General features: G+C 48.9%; 1 protein-coding gene across 1 annotated transcript in view; it reads right to left on the bottom strand.

The window, feature by feature from the left end:
• Window positions 1-19,558, bottom strand: part of LOC140362409 (uncharacterized) — a 67,170-nt gene that overhangs the window by 14,968 nt on the left and 32,644 nt on the right. The gene's annotated exons all lie outside the window — the stretch shown is intronic.

Below are 19,558 nucleotides of genomic sequence, written 5' to 3'. Positions count from 1 at the left end.
GGGTCATATGTACAGGTGTGGTAAAGGGAGGGGTCACATGTACAGGTGTGGTAATGGGAAGGGTCATATGTACAGGTGTGGTAATGGGAGGGGTCACATGTACAGGTTTGGTAAAGGAAGGGGTCACATGTTCAGGTGTTGTAATGGGAGGGGTCACATGTACAGGTGTGGTAATGGGAGGGATCACATGTACAGGTTTGGTAAAGGAAGGGATCACATGTTCAGGTGTTGTAATGGGAGGGGTCACATGTACAGGTGTTGTAATGGGAGGGGTCACATGTACAGGTGTGGTAATGGGAGGGGTCACATGTAGAGGTGTAGTAAAGGGAGGGGTCACATGTACAGGTGTGGTAATGGGAAGGGTCACATGTACAGGTGTGGTAAAGGGAGGGGTCACATGTACAGGTGTGGTAATGGAAGGGGTCACATGTACAGGTGTGGTAATGGGAGGGGTCACATGTACAGGTGTGGTAAAGGGAGGGGTCACATGTAGAGGAGTGGTAAAGGGAGGGGTCACATGTACAGGTATGGTAATAGGAGGAGTCACATGTACAGGTGTGGTAATGGGAGGAGTCATATGTACAGGTGTGGTAATGGGAGGGGTCACGTGTACACGTGTGGTAAAGGGAGGGGTCACATGTACAGGTGTGGTAAAGGGAGGGTTCACATGTACAGGTGTGGTAATTGGAAGGGTCATATGTACAGGTGTGGTAATGGGAGGGGTCACATGTACAGGTATGGTAATGGGAGGAGTCACATGTACAGGTGTGGTAATGGGAGGAGTCATATGTACAGGTGTGGTAATGGGAGGGGTCACGTGTACAGGTGTGGTAAAGGGAGGGGTCACATGTACAGGTGTGGTAAAGGGAGGGGTCACATGTACAGGTGTGGTAATTGGAAGGGTCATATGTACAGGTGTGGTAAAGGGAGGGGTCACATGTACAGGTGTGGTAATGGGAAGGGTCATATGTACAGGTGTGGTAATGGGAGGGGTCACATGTACAGGTTTGGTAAAGGAAGGGGTCACATGTTCAGGTGTTGTAATGGGAGGGGTCACATGTACAGGTGTGGTAATGGGAGGGATCACATGTACAGGTGTGGTAAAGGAAGGGATCACATGTTCAGGTGTTGTAATGGGAGGGGTCACATGTACAGGTGTTGTAATGGGAGGGGTCACATGTACAGGTGTGGTAATGGGAGGGGTCACATGTACAGGTGTAGTAAAGGGAGGGGTCACATGTACAGGTGTGGTAATGGGAAGGGTCACATGTACAGGTGTGGTAAAGGGAGGGGTCACATGTACAGGTGTGGTAATGGAAGGGGTCACATGTACAGGTGTGGTAATGGGAGGGGTCACATGTACAGGTGTGGTAAAGGGAGGGGTCACATGTAGAGGAGTGGTAAAGGGAGGGGTCACATGTACAGGTATGGTAATAGGAGGAGTCACATGTACAGGTGTGGTAATGGGAGGAGTCATATGTACAGGTGTGGTAATGGGAGGGGTCACGTGTACACGTGTGGTAAAGGGAGGGGTCACATGTACAGGTGTGGTAAAGGGAGGGGTCACATATACAGGTGTGGTAATGGGAGGGGTCATATGTACAGGTGTGGTAATGGGAGGGGTCACATGTACAGGTTTGGTAAAGGAAGGGGTCACATGTTCAGGTGTTGTAATGGGAGGGGTCACATGTACAGGTGTGGTAATGGGAGGGGTCACATGTACAGGTTTGGTAAAGGAAGGGATCACATGTTCAGGTGTTGTAATGGGAGGGGTCACATGTACAGGTGTTGTAATGGGAGGGGTCACATGTACAGGTGTGGTAAAGGGAGGGGTCACATGTACAGGTGTGGTAAAGGGAGGGGTCACATGTACAGGTATGGTAATGGGAGGAGTCACATGTACAGGTGTGGTAATGGAAGGGGTCACATGTACAGGTGTGGTAATGGGAAGGGTCACATGTACAGGTGTGGTAAAGGGAGGGGTCACATGTACAGTTGTGGTAAAGGGAGGGGTCACATGTACAGGTATGGTAATGGGAGGAGTCACATGTACAGGTGTGGTAATGGGAGGAGTCATATGTACAGGTGTGGTAATGGGAGGGGTCACGTGTACAGGTGTGGTAAAGGGAGGGGTCACATGTACAGGTGTGGTAAAGGGAGGGGTCACATGTACAGGTGTGGTAATTGGAAGGGTCATATGTACAGGTGTGGTAAAGGGAGGGGTCACATGTACAGGTGTGGTAATGGGAAGGGTCATATGTACAGGTGTGGTAATGGGAGGGGTCACATGTACAGGTTTGGTAAAGGAAGGGGTCACATGTTCAGGTGTTGTAATGGGAGGGGTCACATGTACAGGTGTGGTAATGGGAGGGATCACATGTACAGGTGTGGTAAAGGAAGGGATCACATGTTCAGGTGTTGTAATGGGAGGGGTCACATGTACAGGTGTTGTAATGGGAGGGGTCACATGTACAGGTGTGGTAATGGGAGGGGTCACATGTACAGGTGTAGTAAAGGGAGGGGTCACATGTACAGGTGTGGTAATGGGAAGGGTCACATGTACAGGTGTGGTAAAGGGAGGGGTCACATGTACAGGTGTGGTAATGGAAGGGGTCACATGTACAGGTGTGGTAATGGGAGGGGTCACATGTACAGGTGTGGTAAAGGGAGGGGTCACATGTAGAGGAGTGGTAAAGGGAGGGGTCACATGTACAGGTATGGTAATAGGAGGAGTCACATGTACAGGTGTGGTAATGGGAGGAGTCATATGTACAGGTGTGGTAATGGGAGGGGTCACGTGTACACGTGTGGTAAAGGGAGGGGTCACATGTACAGGTGTGGTAAAGGGAGGGGTCACATATACAGGTGTGGTAATGGGAGGGGTCATATGTACAGGTGTGGTAATGGGAGGGGTCACATGTACAGGTTTGGTAAAGGAAGGGGTCACATGTTCAGGTGTTGTAATGGGAGGGGTCACATGTACAGGTGTGGTAATGGGAGGGGTCACATGTACAGGTTTGGTAAAGGAAGGGATCACATGTTCAGGTGTTGTAATGGGAGGAGTCACATGTACAGGTGTTGTAATGGGAGGGGTCACATGTACAGGTGTGGTAAAGGGAGGGGTCACATGTACAGGTGTGGTAAAGGGAGGGGTCACATGTACAGGTATGGTAATGGGAGGAGTCACATGTACAGGTGTGGTAATGGAAGGGGTCACATGTACAGGTGTGGTAATGGGAAGGGTCACATGTACAGGTGTGGTAAAGGGAGGGGTCACATGTACAGTTGTGGTAAAGGGAGGGGTCACATGTACAGGTATGGTAATGGGAGGAGTCACATGTACAGGTGTGGTAATGGGAGGAGTCATATGTACAGGTGTGGTAATGGGAGGGGTCACGTGTACAGGTGTGGTAAAGGGAGGGGTCACATGTACAGGTGTGGTAAAGGGAGGGGTCACATGTACAGGTGTGGTAATGGGAGGGGTCATATGTACAGGTATGGTAATGGGAGGAGTCACATGTACAGGTGTGGTAATGGGAGGAGTCATATATACAGGTGTGGTAATGGGAGGGGTCACGTGTACAGGTATGGTAATGGGAGGAGTCACATGTACAGGTGTGGTAATGGGAGGAGTCATATGTACAGGTGTGGTAATGGGAGGGGTCACGTGTACAGGTGTGGTAAAGGGAGGGGTCACATGTACAGGTTTGGTAAAGGAAGGGGTCACATGTTCAGGTGTTGTAATGGGAGGGGTCACATGTACAGGTGTGGTAATGGGAGGGGTCACATGTACAGGTTTGGTAAAGGAAGGGATCACATGTTCAGGTGTTGTAATGGGAGGGGTCACATTTACAGGTGTTGTAATGGGAGGGGTCACATGTACAGGTGTGGTAATGGGAGGGGTCACATGTACAGGTGTAGTAAAGGGAGGGGTCACATGTACAGGTGTGGTAATGGGAAGGGTCACATGTACAGGTGTGGTAAAGGGAGGGGTCACATGTACAGGTGTGGTAATGGAAGGGGTCACCTGTACAGGTGTGGTAATGGGAGGGGTCACATGTACAGGTGTGGTAATGGAAGGGGTCACCTGTACAGGTGTGGTAATGGGAGGGGTCACATGTACAGGTGTGGTAAAGGGAGGGGTCACATGTACAGGTGTGGTAAAGGGAGGGGTCACATGTACAGGTATGGTAATGGGAGAAGTCACATGTACAGGTGTGGTAATGGGAGGAGTCATATGTACAGGTGTGGTAATGGGAGGGGTCACGTGTACAGGTGTGGTAAAGGGAGGGGTCACATGTACAGGTGTGGTAAAGGGAGGGGTCACATGTACAGGTGTGGTAATGGGAGGGGTCACATGTACAGGTTTGGTAAAGGAAGGGGTCACATGTTCAGGTGTTGTAATGGGAGGGGTCACATGTACAGGTGTGGTAATGGGAGGGGTCACATGTACAGGTTTGGTAAAGGAAGGAATCACATGTTCAGGTGTTGTAATGGGAGGGATCACATGTACAGGTGTTGTAATGGGAGGGGTCACATGTACAGGTTTGGTAAAGGAAGGGGTCACATGTTCAGGTGTTGTAATGGGAGGGGTCACATGTACAGGTGTGGTAATGGGAGGGGTCACATGTACAGGTTTGGTAAAGGAAGGGATCACATGTTCAGGTGTTGTAATAGGAGGGGTCACATGTACAGGTGTTGTAATGGGAGGGGTCACATGTACAGGTGTGGTAATGGGAGGGGTCACATGTACAGGTGTAGTAAAGGGAGGGGTCACATGTACAGGTGTGGTAATGGGAAGGGTCACATGTACAGGTGTGGTAAAGGGAGGGGTCACATGTACAGGTGTGGTAATGGAAGGGGTCACATGTACAGGTGTGGTAAAGGGAGGGGTCACATGTACAGGTGTAGTAAAGGGAGGGGTCACATGTACAGGTATGGTAATGGGAGGAGTCACATGTACAGGTGTGGTAATGGGAGGAGTCATATGTACAGGTGTGGTAATGGGAGGGGTCACGTGTACAGGTGTGGTAAAGGGAGGGGTCACATGTACAGGTGTGGTAAAGGGAGGGGTCACATGTACAGGTGTGGTAATTGGAAGGGTCATATGTACAGGTGTGGTAAAGGGAGGGGTCACATGTACAGGTGTGGTAATGGGAAGGGTCATATGTACAGGTGTGGTAATGGGAGGGGTCACATGTACAGGTTTGGTAAAGGAAGGGGTCACATGTTCAGGTGTTGTAATGGGAGGGGTCACATGTACAGGTGTGGTAATGGGAGGGATCACATGTACAGGTTTGGTAAAGGAAGGGATCACATGTTCAGGTGTTGTAATGGGAGGGGTCACATGTACAGGTGTTGTAATGGGAGGGGTCACATGTACAGGTGTGGTAATGGGAGGGGTCACATGTACAGGTGTAGTAAAGGGAGGGGTCACATGTACAGGTGTGGTAATGGGAAGGGTCACATGTACAGGTGTGGTAAAGGGAGGGGTCACATGTACAGGTGTGGTAATGGAAGGGGTCACATGTACAGGTGTGGTAATGGGAGGGGTCACATGTACAGGTGTGGTAAAGGGAGGGGTCACATGTAGAGGAGTGGTAAAGGGAGGGGTCACATGTACAGGTATGGTAATAGGAGGAGTCACATGTACAGGTGTGGTAATGGGAGGAGTCATATGTACAGGTGTGGTAATGGGAGGGGTCACGTGTACACGTGTGGTAAAGGGAGGGGTCACATGTACAGGTGTGGTAAAGGGAGGGGTCACATGTACAGGTGTGGTAATTGGAAGGGTCATATGTACAGGTGTGGTAATGGGAGGGGTCACATGTACAGGTATGGTAATGGGAGGAGTCACATGTACAGGTGTGGTAATGGGAGGAGTCATATGTACAGGTGTGGTAATGGGAGGGGTCACGTGTACAGGTGTGGTAAAGGGAGGGGTCACATGTACAGGTGTGGTAAAGGGAGGGGTCACATGTACAGGTGTGGTAATTGGAAGGGTCATATGTACAGGTGTGGTAAAGGGAGGGGTCACATGTACAGGTGTGGTAATGGGAAGGGTCATATGTACAGGTGTGGTAATGGGAGGGGTCACATGTACAGGTTTGGTAAAGGAAGGGGTCACATGTTCAGGTGTTGTAATGGGAGGGGTCACATGTACAGGTGTGGTAATGGGAGGGATCACATGTACAGGTGTGGTAAAGGAAGGGATCACATGTTCAGGTGTTGTAATGGGAGGGGTCACACGTACAGGTGTTGTAATGGGAGGGGTCACATGTACAGGTGTGGTAATGGGAGGGGTCACATGTACAGGTGTAGTAAAGGGAGGGGTCACATGTACAGGTGTGGTAATGGGAAGGGTCACATGTACAGGTGTGGTAAAGGGAGGGGTCACATGTACAGGTGTGGTAATGGAAGGGGTCACATGTACAGGTGTGGTAATGGGAGGGGTCACATGTACAGGTGTGGTAAAGGGAGGGGTCACATGTAGAGGAGTGGTAAAGGGAGGGGTCACATGTACAGGTATGGTAATAGGAGGAGTCACATGTACAGGTGTGGTAATGGGAGGAGTCATATGTACAGGTGTGGTAATGGGAGGGGTCACGTGTACACGTGTGGTAAAGGGAGGGGTCACATGTACAGGTGTGGTAAAGGGAGGGGTCACATATACAGGTGTGGTAATGGGAGGGGTCATATGTACAGGTGTGGTAATGGGAGGGGTCACATGTACAGGTTTGGTAAAGGAAGGGGTCACATGTTCAGGTGTTGTAATGGGAGGGGTCACATGTACAGGTGTGGTAATGGGAGGGGTCACATGTACAGGTTTGGTAAAGGAAGGGATCACATGTTCAGGTGTTGTAATGGGAGCGGTCACATGTACAGGTGTTGTAATGGGAGGGGTCACATGTACAGGTGTGGTAAAGGGAGGGGTCACATGTACAGGTGTGGTAAAGGGAGGGGTCACATGTACAGGTATGGTAATGGGAGGAGTCACATGTACAGGTGTGGTAATGGAAGGGGTCACATGTACAGGTGTGGTAATGGGAAGGGTCACATGTACAGGTGTGGTAAAGGGAGGGGTCACATGTACAGTTGTGGTAAAGGGAGGGGTCACATGTACAGGTATGGTAATGGGAGGAGTCACATGTACAGGTGTGGTAATGGGAGGAGTCATATGTACAGGTGTGGTAATGGGAGGGGTCACGTGTACAGGTGTGGTAAAGGGAGGGGTCACATGTACAGGTGTGGTAAAGGGAGGGGTCACATGTACAGGTGTGGTAATGGGAGGGGTCATATGTACAGGTATGGTAATGGGAGGAGTCACATGTACAGGTGTGGTAATGGGAGGAGTCATATATACAGGTGTGGTAATGGGAGGGGTCACGTGTACAGGTATGGTAATGGGAGGAGTCACATGTACAGGTGTGGTAATGGGAGGAGTCATATGTACAGGTGTGGTAATGGGAGGGGTCACGTGTACAGGTGTGGTAAAGGGAGGGGTCACATGTACAGGTTTGGTAAAGGAAGGGGTCACATGTTCAGGTGTTGTAATGGGAGGGGTCACATGTACAGGTGTGGTAATGGGAGGGGTCACATGTACAGGTTTGGTAAAGGAAGGGATCACATGTTCAGGTGTTGTAATGGGAGGGGTCACATTTACAGGTGTTGTAATGGGAGGGGTCACATGTACAGGTGTGGTAATGGGAGGGGTCACATGTACAGGTGTAGTAAAGGGAGGGGTCACATGTACAGGTGTGGTAATGGGAAGGGTCACATGTACAGGTGTGGTAAAGGGAGGGGTCACATGTACAGGTGTGGTAATGGAAGGGGTCACCTGTACAGGTGTGGTAATGGGAGGGGTCACATGTACAGGTGTGGTAATGGAAGGGGTCACCTGTACAGGTGTGGTAATGGGAGGGGTCACATGTACAGGTGTGGTAAAGGGAGGGGTCACATGTACAGGTGTGGTAAAGGGAGGGGTCACATGTACAGGTATGGTAATGGGAGAAGTCACATGTACAGGTGTGGTAATGGGAGGAGTCATATGTACAGGTGTGGTAATGGGAGGGGTCACGTGTACAGGTGTGGTAAAGGGAGGGGTCACATGTACAGGTGTGGTAAAGGGAGGGGTCACATGTACAGGTGTGGTAATGGGAGGGGTCACATGTACAGGTTTGGTAAAGGAAGGGGTCACATGTTCAGGTGTTGTAATGGGAGGGGTCACATGTACAGGTGTGGTAATGGGAGGGGTCACATGTACAGGTTTGGTAAAGGAAGGGATCACATGTTCAGGTGTTGTAATGGGAAGGGTCACATGTACAGGTGTTGTAATGGGAGGGGTCACATGTACAGGTTTGGTAAAGGAAGGGGTCACATGTTCAGGTGTTGTAATGGGAGGGGTCACATGTACAGGTGTGGTAATGGGAGGGGTCACATGTACAGGTTTGGTAAAGGAAGGGATCACATGTTCAGGTGTTGTAATAGGAGGGGTCACATGTACAGGTGTTGTAATGGGAGGGGTCACATGTACAGGTGTGGTAATGGGAGGGGTCACATGTACAGGTGTAGTAAAGGGAGGGGTCACATGTACAGGTGTGGTAATGGGAAGGGTCACATGTACAGGTGTGGTAAAGGGAGGGGTCACATGTACAGGTGTGGTAATGGAAGGGGTCACATGTACAGGTGTGGTAAAGGGAGGGGTCACATGTACAGGTGTAGTAAAGGGAGGGGTCACATGTACAGGTATGGTAATGGGAGGAGTCACATGTACAGGTGTGGTAATGGGAGGAGTCATATGTACAGGTGTGGTAATGGGAGGGGTCACGTGTACAGGTGTGGTAAAGGGAGGGGTCACATGTACAGGTGTGGTAAAGGGAGGGGTCACATGTACAGGTGTGGTAATTGGAAGGGTCATATGTACAGGTGTGGTAAAGGGAGGGGTCACATGTACAGGTGTGGTAATGGGAAGGGTCATATGTACAGGTGTGGTAATGGGAGGGGTCACATGTACAGGTTTGGTAAAGGAAGGGGTCACATGTTCAGGTGTTGTAATGGGAGGGGTCACATGTACAGGTGTGGTAATGGGAGGGATCACATGTACAGGTTTGGTAAAGGAAGGGATCACATGTTCAGGTGTTGTAATGGGAGGGGTCACATGTACAGGTGTTGTAATGGGAGGGGTCACATGTACAGGTGTGGTAATGGGAGGGGTCACATGTACAGGTGTAGTAAAGGGAGGGGTCACATGTACAGGTGTGGTAATGGGAAGGGTCACATGTACAGGTGTGGTAAAGGGAGGGGTCACATGTACAGGTGTGGTAATGGAAGGGGTCACATGTACAGGTGTGGTAATGGGAGGGGTCACATGTACAGGTGTGGTAAAGGGAGGGGTCACATGTAGAGGAGTGGTAAAGGGAGGGGTCACATGTACAGGTATGGTAATAGGAGGAGTCACATGTACAGGTGTGGTAATGGGAGGAGTCATATGTACAGGTGTGGTAATGGGAGGGGTCACGTGTACACGTGTGGTAAAGGGAGGGGTCACATGTACAGGTGTGGTAAAGGGAGGGGTCACATGTACAGGTGTGGTAATTGGAAGGGTCATATGTACAGGTGTGGTAATGGGAGGGGTCACATGTACAGGTATGGTAATGGGAGGAGTCACATGTACAGGTGTGGTAATGGGAGGAGTCATATGTACAGGTGTGGTAATGGGAGGGGTCACGTGTACAGGTGTGGTAAAGGGAGGGGTCACATGTACAGGTGTGGTAAAGGGAGGGGTCACATGTACAGGTGTGGTAATTGGAAGGGTCATATGTACAGGTGTGGTAAAGGGAGGGGTCACATGTACAGGTGTGGTAATGGGAAGGGTCATATGTACAGGTGTGGTAATGGGAGGGGTCACATGTACAGGTTTGGTAAAGGAAGGGGTCACATGTTCAGGTGTTGTAATGGGAGGGGTCACATGTACAGGTGTGGTAATGGGAGGGATCACATGTACAGGTGTGGTAAAGGAAGGGATCACATGTTCAGGTGTTGTAATGGGAGGGGTCACATGTACAGGTGTTGTAATGGGAGGGGTCACATGTACAGGTGTGGTAATGGGAGGGGTCACATGTACAGGTGTAGTAAAGGGAGGGGTCACATGTACAGGTGTGGTAATGGGAAGGGTCACATGTACAGGTGTGGTAAAGGGAGGGGTCACATGTACAGGTGTGGTAATGGAAGGGGTCACATGTACAGGTGTGGTAATGGGAGGGGTCACATGTACAGGTGTGGTAAAGGGAGGGGACACATGTAGAGGAGTGGTAAAGGGAGGGGTCACATGTACAGGTATGGTAATAGGAGGAGTCACATGTACAGGTGTGGTAATGGGAGGAGTCATATGTACAGGTGTGGTAATGGGAGGGGTCACGTGTACACGTGTGGTAAAGGGAGGGGTCACATGTACAGGTGTGGTAAAGGGAGGGGTCACATATACAGGTGTGGTAATGGGAGGGGTCATATGTACAGGTGTGGTAATGGGAGGGGTCACATGTACAGGTTTGGTAAAGGAAGGGGTCACATGTTCAGGTGTTGTAATGGGAGGGGTCACATGTACAGGTGTGGTAATGGGAGGGGTCACATGTACAGGTTTGGTAAAGGAAGGGATCACATGTTCAGGTGTTGTAATGGGAGGGGTCACATGTACAGGTGTTGTAATGGGAGGGGTCACATGTACAGGTGTGGTAAAGGGAGGGGTCACATGTACAGGTGTTGTAATGGGAGAGGTCACATGTACAGGTGTATCCTGCTTCCGAAGAGTGCACACGCTTTTTTGCTCGCTCCGCTTGCTATCACTGCTTTCCTTATTTATTTTGCTTTTTAATCAGTTTTTGTCTTCCAAACATTTTTGCTTTAGACTTTTTCAAGTAAACCAAGGATTTTAAGAACATTTTTCCAGTTTTAACGACATATCTGACGCCAGCGACATGTCCGGGAGAAGAAGGGAGAAAGACTGTGAACGCTGTCGGAAATATCAACAAGAAATTAATGAGCTGAAAACACGGATATTTGTTTTGGAATCTGAAAAAGTTCTTCACGATACCATTCCCGTGTCAATCGATGGTAAGAAGAGCACACTTTTTACAAGAAAAACTGCTACTTTCAACCTAAACCGCAGTGACTCTGTGTCGTTTCCAAAACTGTCTAAAAACCAGAAAGACCAGGCTGTTTCTTGGAACAAACTTGGAGCAAAGCCTAAACGATACAAAGATAACGTGAAGTCACCTAAAATACAGCTCACAAACAGATATTTACCACTTTCAGAGATGGAATTAAATTAAAAAAGGAAAGATGACGTGGCCAAAATACAGCGAGGAGGATCTGTGCCAGGAGCCAAGGTCACGCAGATTGTTTTGGTTGGGGACGGCGCGATAAGTCATGTGACGCGTGAAAAGATAAACACACATTCTTTTCCAAGCGCCACTGTTTCTGAGATAACGTCACTCCTTCCAAATATTATGGCTAAGCATGGAGGAGCTAAACAGCTGATTGTGCACGTGGGTGCAGTGGACATGCGGCGGGAACAGACTGAAGTTTTGAAAAAAGACTTCTTGAAGTTATTCGACGTGCTTGATAAAATGGAAATCAAAACATTCATAAGTGGACCTCTTCCAAACATCGACAGGAGGATAAACAAGTTTAGCCGGCTTCTTCAGCTGAACACATGGCTGTCCAAAGAGTGTTCCCCGAGAGGACTACACTACATTGAGAACTTATATCTATTCTGGAAACGAGAGGACCTGTTTAAGAGAAATGGCCCCCACCTATGCAGAGGTGGAGTGAGGTTGCTGACAGAGAACCTGCTCCACGCTCTGAGGCATTGGACTGGGCCTGGACAGGGTCCTGAGCAGATAGTTAGAGAAGAGAGGAATGAGAGAAAAATTCCTGCTCCATCAGCCAGAGACCGAGCCAATGTTTCAACATCAAAAGCACCACAACCTCAGCCTCCACCAAAGGATTCATCAGCAGCTGCTCCACCACCACCAGCAAAGGATTCAGCTCCAGCTGCTCCACATTCACCTCCACCGCCTCCAGCAAAGGAACAATCTTCAAAGGCCTTGGACCCATCTGTGACAAGCCCAACAACATCCCTGTCATCGCCCCTGCCTTCACACCAGCCCTGGGTTCCCCCTGAAACATCTACTCCCACTAAAGATTCATCATTCTCCTTCTCATCTCCACTCTCACCCATGGGCCTTCCCAGCCATTTTGAAAGTCTGATCAAATCAGGCATTAAGATGGCTCCACTCACGCCCAATATAGCAAGGGCTATGTCAATACTTATCAACTCTTCCCCGCACAAGCCGACTACACCAACAAAAGCCCCACCACCCATCCCCCCTCGCCTCTCACCTGGTCCCAAACTCTCCTTGGCTACAAAAGCCCCACCACCCATCCAACCTCGCCTTTCACCTGGTATCTCCCATAGCTAGGATGCACTGGGTCTCAGCGTTGCCGGGACTTATTGTCACATTAAAAATCAAACCAACCCGGGGCCCTATGTAAAAAGAGCCCCCCCTAGTGCTATTTCTGTAGTCACATCATCACAGAGATGGAAAAACAAAATGCGAGTCAGGCCCAATCTGAGAAATGTGATTCATATTCCCTGTGAAAAGATAAAGCCCAGTCCCACTGAAACTAGTCTGAAACTTGCTGTGCTAAATGTCCGATCCTTATGTAACAAATCTCTCTTAATTAATAATTTTATTTCTTCTTATAATCTTGATTTTATGTTTTTAACTGAAACATGGCTTGACAAAAACACAGGAAATGTAGTTCTGATAGAATCTGCTCCACCCAACTTTAAGTTTGAATCTGAAACACGAGAAAATAAAAAAGGGGGTGGAGTCTGTGCTGTCTTTAGAGATAAAATAATTACCCGCAGGTTGTCTTTTGGGGTGTTTTTATCATTTGAGTATGTATCCTTTAAAATGGAACTAAAACGGTCTCCATCCATTCTCTTCATTGTTTTATACAAGCCTCCCCAGCACTGCCAAAGTTTTATTGATGATTTTACTGAGATGCTTTCAGTCATATGCACAGACTTTGATGGTTTGGTCATTACAGGTGATTTCAATGTGCATGTTGATAATATTTGTGACAGAAACGCTAAAGAGCTTGATGCTGTCCTTGAAACCTTCAGTCTTACTCAGCATGTGAGAGGCCCCACCCACAGCAAAGGACACACTCTAGATCTCATAATTACAAAGGGGGTAAATATTTCAAATGTTAATGTGATCGATGTTGCTCTGTCTGATCATTTCTGTGTCTTCTTTGACCTGTCTGTTTCTCCCAAACCTCCGGTTGGTCCTGCAGTTGTTCAGAGGAGACACATAAGTGATGGCACAGGTGCACTGTTTATGGAAATGATAAACTTTGAAAATGTCTCATGTTCTAATGTAAATGATTTGTTGAACTCTGTTACATCTAGTGTTTTGAATGTTCTGGACACCATCGCCCCTATAAAGGCTAAAATGGTTAAAAATAAGCAGAAGGCGCCGTGGAGAAATGATGATTCGGTCAGGGCACAGAAAAGGGAGTGCCGCAGGGCCGAACGGAAATGGCGCAAGTCAAAGCTCCAGGTTCAAAAAGAGATTTACAAAAAGAAGCTGAACATGTACAACCTAATCTTTATGTTATCCTTATGTAGAACTAGGGAAAGATATTTTTCTGAAATTATTGGAAGCTGCAGTAACAACTCTCGTGTCCTGTTGCCACAGTAAACAGATTAACAAACCCTCCAGCTCAGCTGCCGTTAGAACTCATTTCCACATCCAAGTGTAATGAGTTTGCCATCCATCCATCCATCTTCTGCCGCTTTATCCGGGGCCGGGTCGCAGGGGCAGCAGTCTGAGCAGGGACTCCCAGACTTCCTTCTCCCCAGACACTTCCTCTAACTCCTCCGGGAGGATCCCGAGGCGTTCCCAGGCCAGCCGAGAGACATAGTCTCTCCAGCGTGTCCTGGGTCTTCCCCGGGGCCTCTTCCCGGTGGGACATGCCTGAAACACCTCCCGAGGGAGGCGCCCAGGAGACATCCGAAACAGATGCCCGAGCCACCTCAGCTGGCTCCTCTCGACGTGGAGGAGCAGCGGCTCTACTCCGAGCTCCCCCCGTGTGGCCGAGCTCCTCACCTTATCTCTAAGGGAGCGCCCAGCCACACGGCGGAGGAAACTCATTTCGACCGCTTGTATCCGCGATCTTGTTCTTTCGGTCACTACCCAAAGCTCATGACCATAGGTGAGGTCAGAACGTAGACCGACCGGTAAATCGAGAGCTTTGCCTTTCGGCTCAGCTCCCTCTTTACCACAACGGTCCGATGCAGCGACTGCATCACTGCAGCCGCTGCACCGATCCGCCTGTCGATCTCACGCTCCATCCTTCCCTCACTCGTGAACAAGACCCCGAGATATTTGAACTCCTCCACTTGGGGCAAGGACACCCCACCCACCTGGAGAGGGGAAGCCACCTTTTTCCGGTCGAGAACCATGGTCTCGGATTTGGAGGTGCTGATTCTCATCCCAGCCGCTTCACACTCGGCTGCAAACCGTCCCAGTGCAGCTGCAGGTCCGGGTTTGATGGAGCCATCAGGACAACATCGTCTGCAAACAGCAGAGATGAGATCCTGTGGTCCCCAAACCGGACACCCTCCCACCCTTGACTGCGCCTAGAAATTCTGTCCATAAAAATTATGAACAGAACCGGTGACAAAGGGCAGCCCTGGCCGAGTCCAACATGCACTGGGAACAGGTCTGACTTACTGCCGGCAATGCGAACACAGCTCCTGCTCCGGTCAGACAGAGACCGGACAGCCCTGAGCAAAGGGCCCCGGACCCCGTACTCCCGGAGCACCCCCCAAAGGACACCCCGAGGGACACGGTCGAAAGCCTTCTCCAGATCCACAAAGCACATGTGGACTGGTTGGGCAAACTCCCATGAGCCCTCGAGCACCCGATGGAGGGTATAGAGCTGGTCCAGTGTTCCACGACCGGGACGAAAACCACTCTGCTCCTCCTGAATCCGAGGTTCGACTATCGGTCGGATTCTCCTCTCCAGTACCTTGGAATAGACCTTACCCGGGAGGCTGAGGAGTGTGATCCCTCTGTAGTTGGAACACACCCTCCGGTCCCCCTTCTTGAACAGAGGGACCACCACCCCGGTCTGCCAGTCCAGAGGCACGGTCCCTGACCGCCACGCGATGTTGCAGAGACGTGTCAACCAAGACAGTCCTACAACATCCAGATACTTTAGGTACTCAGGGCGGATCTCATCCACCCCCGGAGCCCTGCCACCGAGGAGTTTGCGAACAACCTCAGTGACTTCAGCTTGGGTGATGAATGAGCCAGCCTTCGAGTCCCCGGTCTCTACTTCCTCTTCGGAAGACGTGACTGAGGGATTAAGGAGATCCTCAAAGTATTCCTTCCACCGTCCGACGACATCCCCAGTCGAGGTCAGCAGGCCTCCACCCGCACCGTAAACGGTGTTGGTGAGACACTGCTTCCCCCTCCTGAGGCGCCGGACGGTTTGCCAGAATTTCTTTGGTGCCGACCGATAGTCCTCCTCCATGGCCTCCCCGAACTCCTCCCAGGCCCGGGTTTTTGCCTCTGCGACAGCACGAGCCGCGGCTCGCTTGGCCTGCCGATACCCGTCGATGACCTCCGGAGACCTACAAGCCAGAGTGGCCTGATAGGCCTCCTTCTTCAGTCTGACGGCATCCCTTACTTCCGGTGTCCACCAGTGTAATGAGTTTGCATTATTCTTTAATGACAAAGTTCAGGGCATTAAAAATGCTATGAATCCCACAATGCAAAAAATTACCCTAAAACCACCAAGACTCTTAGAGCTAACTCACTTTGCACCAGTAACTGACAAAACTGTCCATGAGATCATCACCAGTCTGAGTTCATCTACATGCTGCCTCAATGTGTTACCCACCAGATTTCTAAAGTCTGTGCTGAACAGTTTGTTAGCACAACTCACTCACATAGTTAACATGTTGCTTCAATCTGGAACATTCCCAATGTCTTTGAAAACTGCGGTCATAAAGCCTCTCCTAAAGAAGAGCAGTCTTGATGCCGCAGTACTGAGTCATTACCGGCCCATCTCTAATCTGCCATTTTGGGGCAAAGTCCTTGAAAAGGTTGTTTACCAACAGCTCACAGATTTCCTCTTAATAAACAACTCATTTGATGTTTTTCAGTCAAGTTTTAGACCTCATCACAGCACTGAGACTGCTCTTGTCAAGGTGACAAATGACATCCGCCTGAACACTGACACGGGCAAAGCCTCAGTCTTAATTCTGTTAGATCTGAGTGCTGCTTTTGACACTGTCGATCATGGGATCCTCTTACAGAGACTAGAGGACTGGGTGGGCATCACTGGCACTGCCCTAAACTGGTTAAGGTCCTATCTGGAAGACAGGAAGTACTTTGTTGAAATTGGTAGCTGTGTCTCAGACCACATGACCCTGACCTGTGGAGTGCCCCAAGGGTCAGTCCTGGGTCCCCTTCTGTTCAACCTCTACATGCTGCCGTTAGGTCAGTTGATACGCAGTGAAAATGTATCCTATCACAATTATGCAGACGACACTCAGATCTATGTTTCACTATCGGCAGGTGACTATGGACCAGTAGATTCACTCTGTCACTGCATCCAACAGATCAGTGTGTGGATGCAAAACAACTTTCTCCAGCTGAACTCAGACAAGACTGAAATAATCGTTTTTGGCCCACAGAAACAAAGAGAAAGTGTTAGTCACCTCCAGAGTCTCGCTCTAAAACCTACAAACCAAATTAGAAATCTGGGGGTAATAATGGAATCAGACTTGAACTTTAATAGCCACGTCAAATCAATAACATCAGCAGCTTTTTACCATCTAAAAAACATTGCCAAAATCAAAAATATAGTGTCAAAACCAGATTTAGAGAGACTTATCCATGCGTTTGTCTCCAGTAGATTAGACTACTGTAACGGCCTGCTCATTGGTCTCTCCAAACGAGCTGTAAAACAGCTGCAGTACATCCAGAACGCTGCTGCTCGGGTCCTGACTAGAACCAGGAAGTATGATCACATTAGTCCTGTTCTCAGGTCTCTGCACTGGCTCCCTGTGGCTCAGAGAATAGACTTTAAAGCAGCTCTGCTTGTGTACAAGTCTCTCCATGGCCTAGCACCAAAGTACATCTTGGATATGTTAGTGCCATATGAACCATCTCGGACTCTGAGGACCTCAGGGACCGGCCTCCTGCTGGTGCCAGAGTCAGGACTAAACATGGGGAATCTACGTTTCAGTTTTATGCAGCTAAAATCTGGAACAGTCTTCCTGAAGACGTGAGACAGGCTTCTACTCTGACAATGTTCGAATCTAAGCTAAAAACAGTTTTGTTTAGCTGCGCATATGACTGAAAGGATTTTTTCTTTGCACTCTTCTCTTTTGTTTGTGATTTTATTAGTTTAGACAATCAGTTGGATTGATAAGTTTTAATTCAGTTAATTTTATTGTATTTCTTTTTCTGTAATTTCTTTGTGATTTGAATGCATTTTTCCTGCTGTGTGAAGCACTTTGAATTGCCTTGTGTATGAAATGTGCTCTACAAATAAACTTGCCTTGCCTTGCCAGGTGTGGTAAAGAGAGCGGTCACATGTACAGGTGTGGTAATGGGAGGGGTCACATGTACAGGTATGGTAATGGGAGGGGTCACATGTACAGGTATGGTAATGGGAGGGGTCACATGTACAGGTATGGTAAAGGGAGGGGTCACAGGTATGGTAAAGGGAGGGGTCACATGTACAGGTGTTGTAATGGGAGGGGTCACATTTAGAGGTGTGGTAATGGGAGGAGTCACATGTACAGGTGTGGTAATGGGAGGAGTCACATTTACAGGTGTGGTAATAGGAGGGGTCACATGTACAGGTGTGGTAATGGGAGGAGTCACATGTACAGGTGTGGTAATGGGAGGGGTCACAGAGAGGGGTGACAGAGTAACCAGAGCTTCGACTCAAGGTGATTGTGCCGTTCCTCTGAGATGCACAGCCTTCAGTCAAAGGCACCAGTCGCTCTCAGAGACAGTCTGACATTATGCACTTTTAAAACAAATCTCAAGGAACCAGGTTTATATTCATTGATTCTGAATTGTTGTTTATCTCTAATGTTGTCATGTGTATTGAAAGTGTGTGTTGCATATGTTTGTTATATGTAGTTTCTGTCCTGACTTGTTGGGGACGACACATGGAAAGTAGCCAATAAGCTAATTCTGGCATATTTGCATTGTATGTAGTGTTGGGTGTCTTTTAAAAGTAACTTGTTACGTTACCTTTTTACTGCCCTGGAAAACGAATGTGTTACGTTACTGCGCTACAGTGTTATAAAAGTACCGCATTAGAGTACTCTTGCATTACCAGTAAGTAACACTATTGTTTTTACCTTATTCCCCCACCTTTTCCCACATGATCGGCACTGCCATTGTAATCTCATTTCACTGCCATTGTAATCTCATTTCACTGCCATTGTAATCTCATTTCACTGCCATTGTAATCTCATTTCACTGCCATTGTAATCTCATTTCACTGCCATTGTAATCTCATTTCACTGCCATTGTAATCTCATTTCACTGCCATTGTACTCTCATTTCCCGTCCAGCGGAAACTCCATTGGTTTAAATGGAGAACGAGGGGAAAGTCTGGCCAATAAAACATGCTCTAAAGTCGATTGATTGGAGTAAAATGTCTAATGTTCATGTGACCAACAAGTCAACACTGCACCGATTCTCTGGACGGTCCGAAAACGCCTTTTTAGTCCGTGCAGAGGTTATTTTCTCTGGAGGTCACAGCCCTGTGTTCAATAGGGAGGAGGATTACGTCGTATGGCGGCGCTCAGACGGGCTCTGGAATAAGGTGAATACGAGCGATTGCGATGACGTCACGTCCGGCTGCGGTAGCCCCGCAGCAAACACCGTGGACGGAGCAATGCAAGAGTGGAGCTAATGAACAGTCAAATTAACAGATCTGAGGTCACTATCTTGACCGTCCCTTTTAAGTAAATTAATCTAAATCTAAAAGGTTTGGTAATACGAGGGGTCGCACATACACTCATGTACACACACTCATGTGCACACACTCATGAGCACACACTCATGTGCACACACTCATGTACACACACTCATGTACACACACTCATGTACACACACTCATGAGCACACACTCGTGTGCACACACTCGTGTACACACACTCATGTACACACACTCGTGTGCACACACTCGTGTGCACACACTCGTGTGCACACACTCGTGTGCACACACTCGTGTGCACACACTCGTGTACACACACTCGTGTACACACACTCGTGTGCACACACTCGTGTGCACACACTCGTGTGCACACACTCCTGTGCACACACTCAGGTACACACACTCATGTACACACACTCATGTACACACACTCAGGTACACACACACTCATTCACACACACTCATGTACACACACTCATGTACACACACTCATTCACACACACTCATGTAC

Source organism: Eucyclogobius newberryi, unplaced genomic scaffold (genome assembly GCF_026437365.1).
Source record: "Eucyclogobius newberryi isolate DKJ021-1_F unplaced genomic scaffold, fEucNew1.0.hap1 SCAF_1, whole genome shotgun sequence".
NCBI classification, from domain to species: domain Eukaryota; kingdom Metazoa; phylum Chordata; class Actinopteri; order Gobiiformes; family Gobiidae; genus Eucyclogobius; species Eucyclogobius newberryi.
Note: the sequence above shows the minus strand (reverse complement) of the source record. Positions and strands in the feature narration are given on the sequence as shown.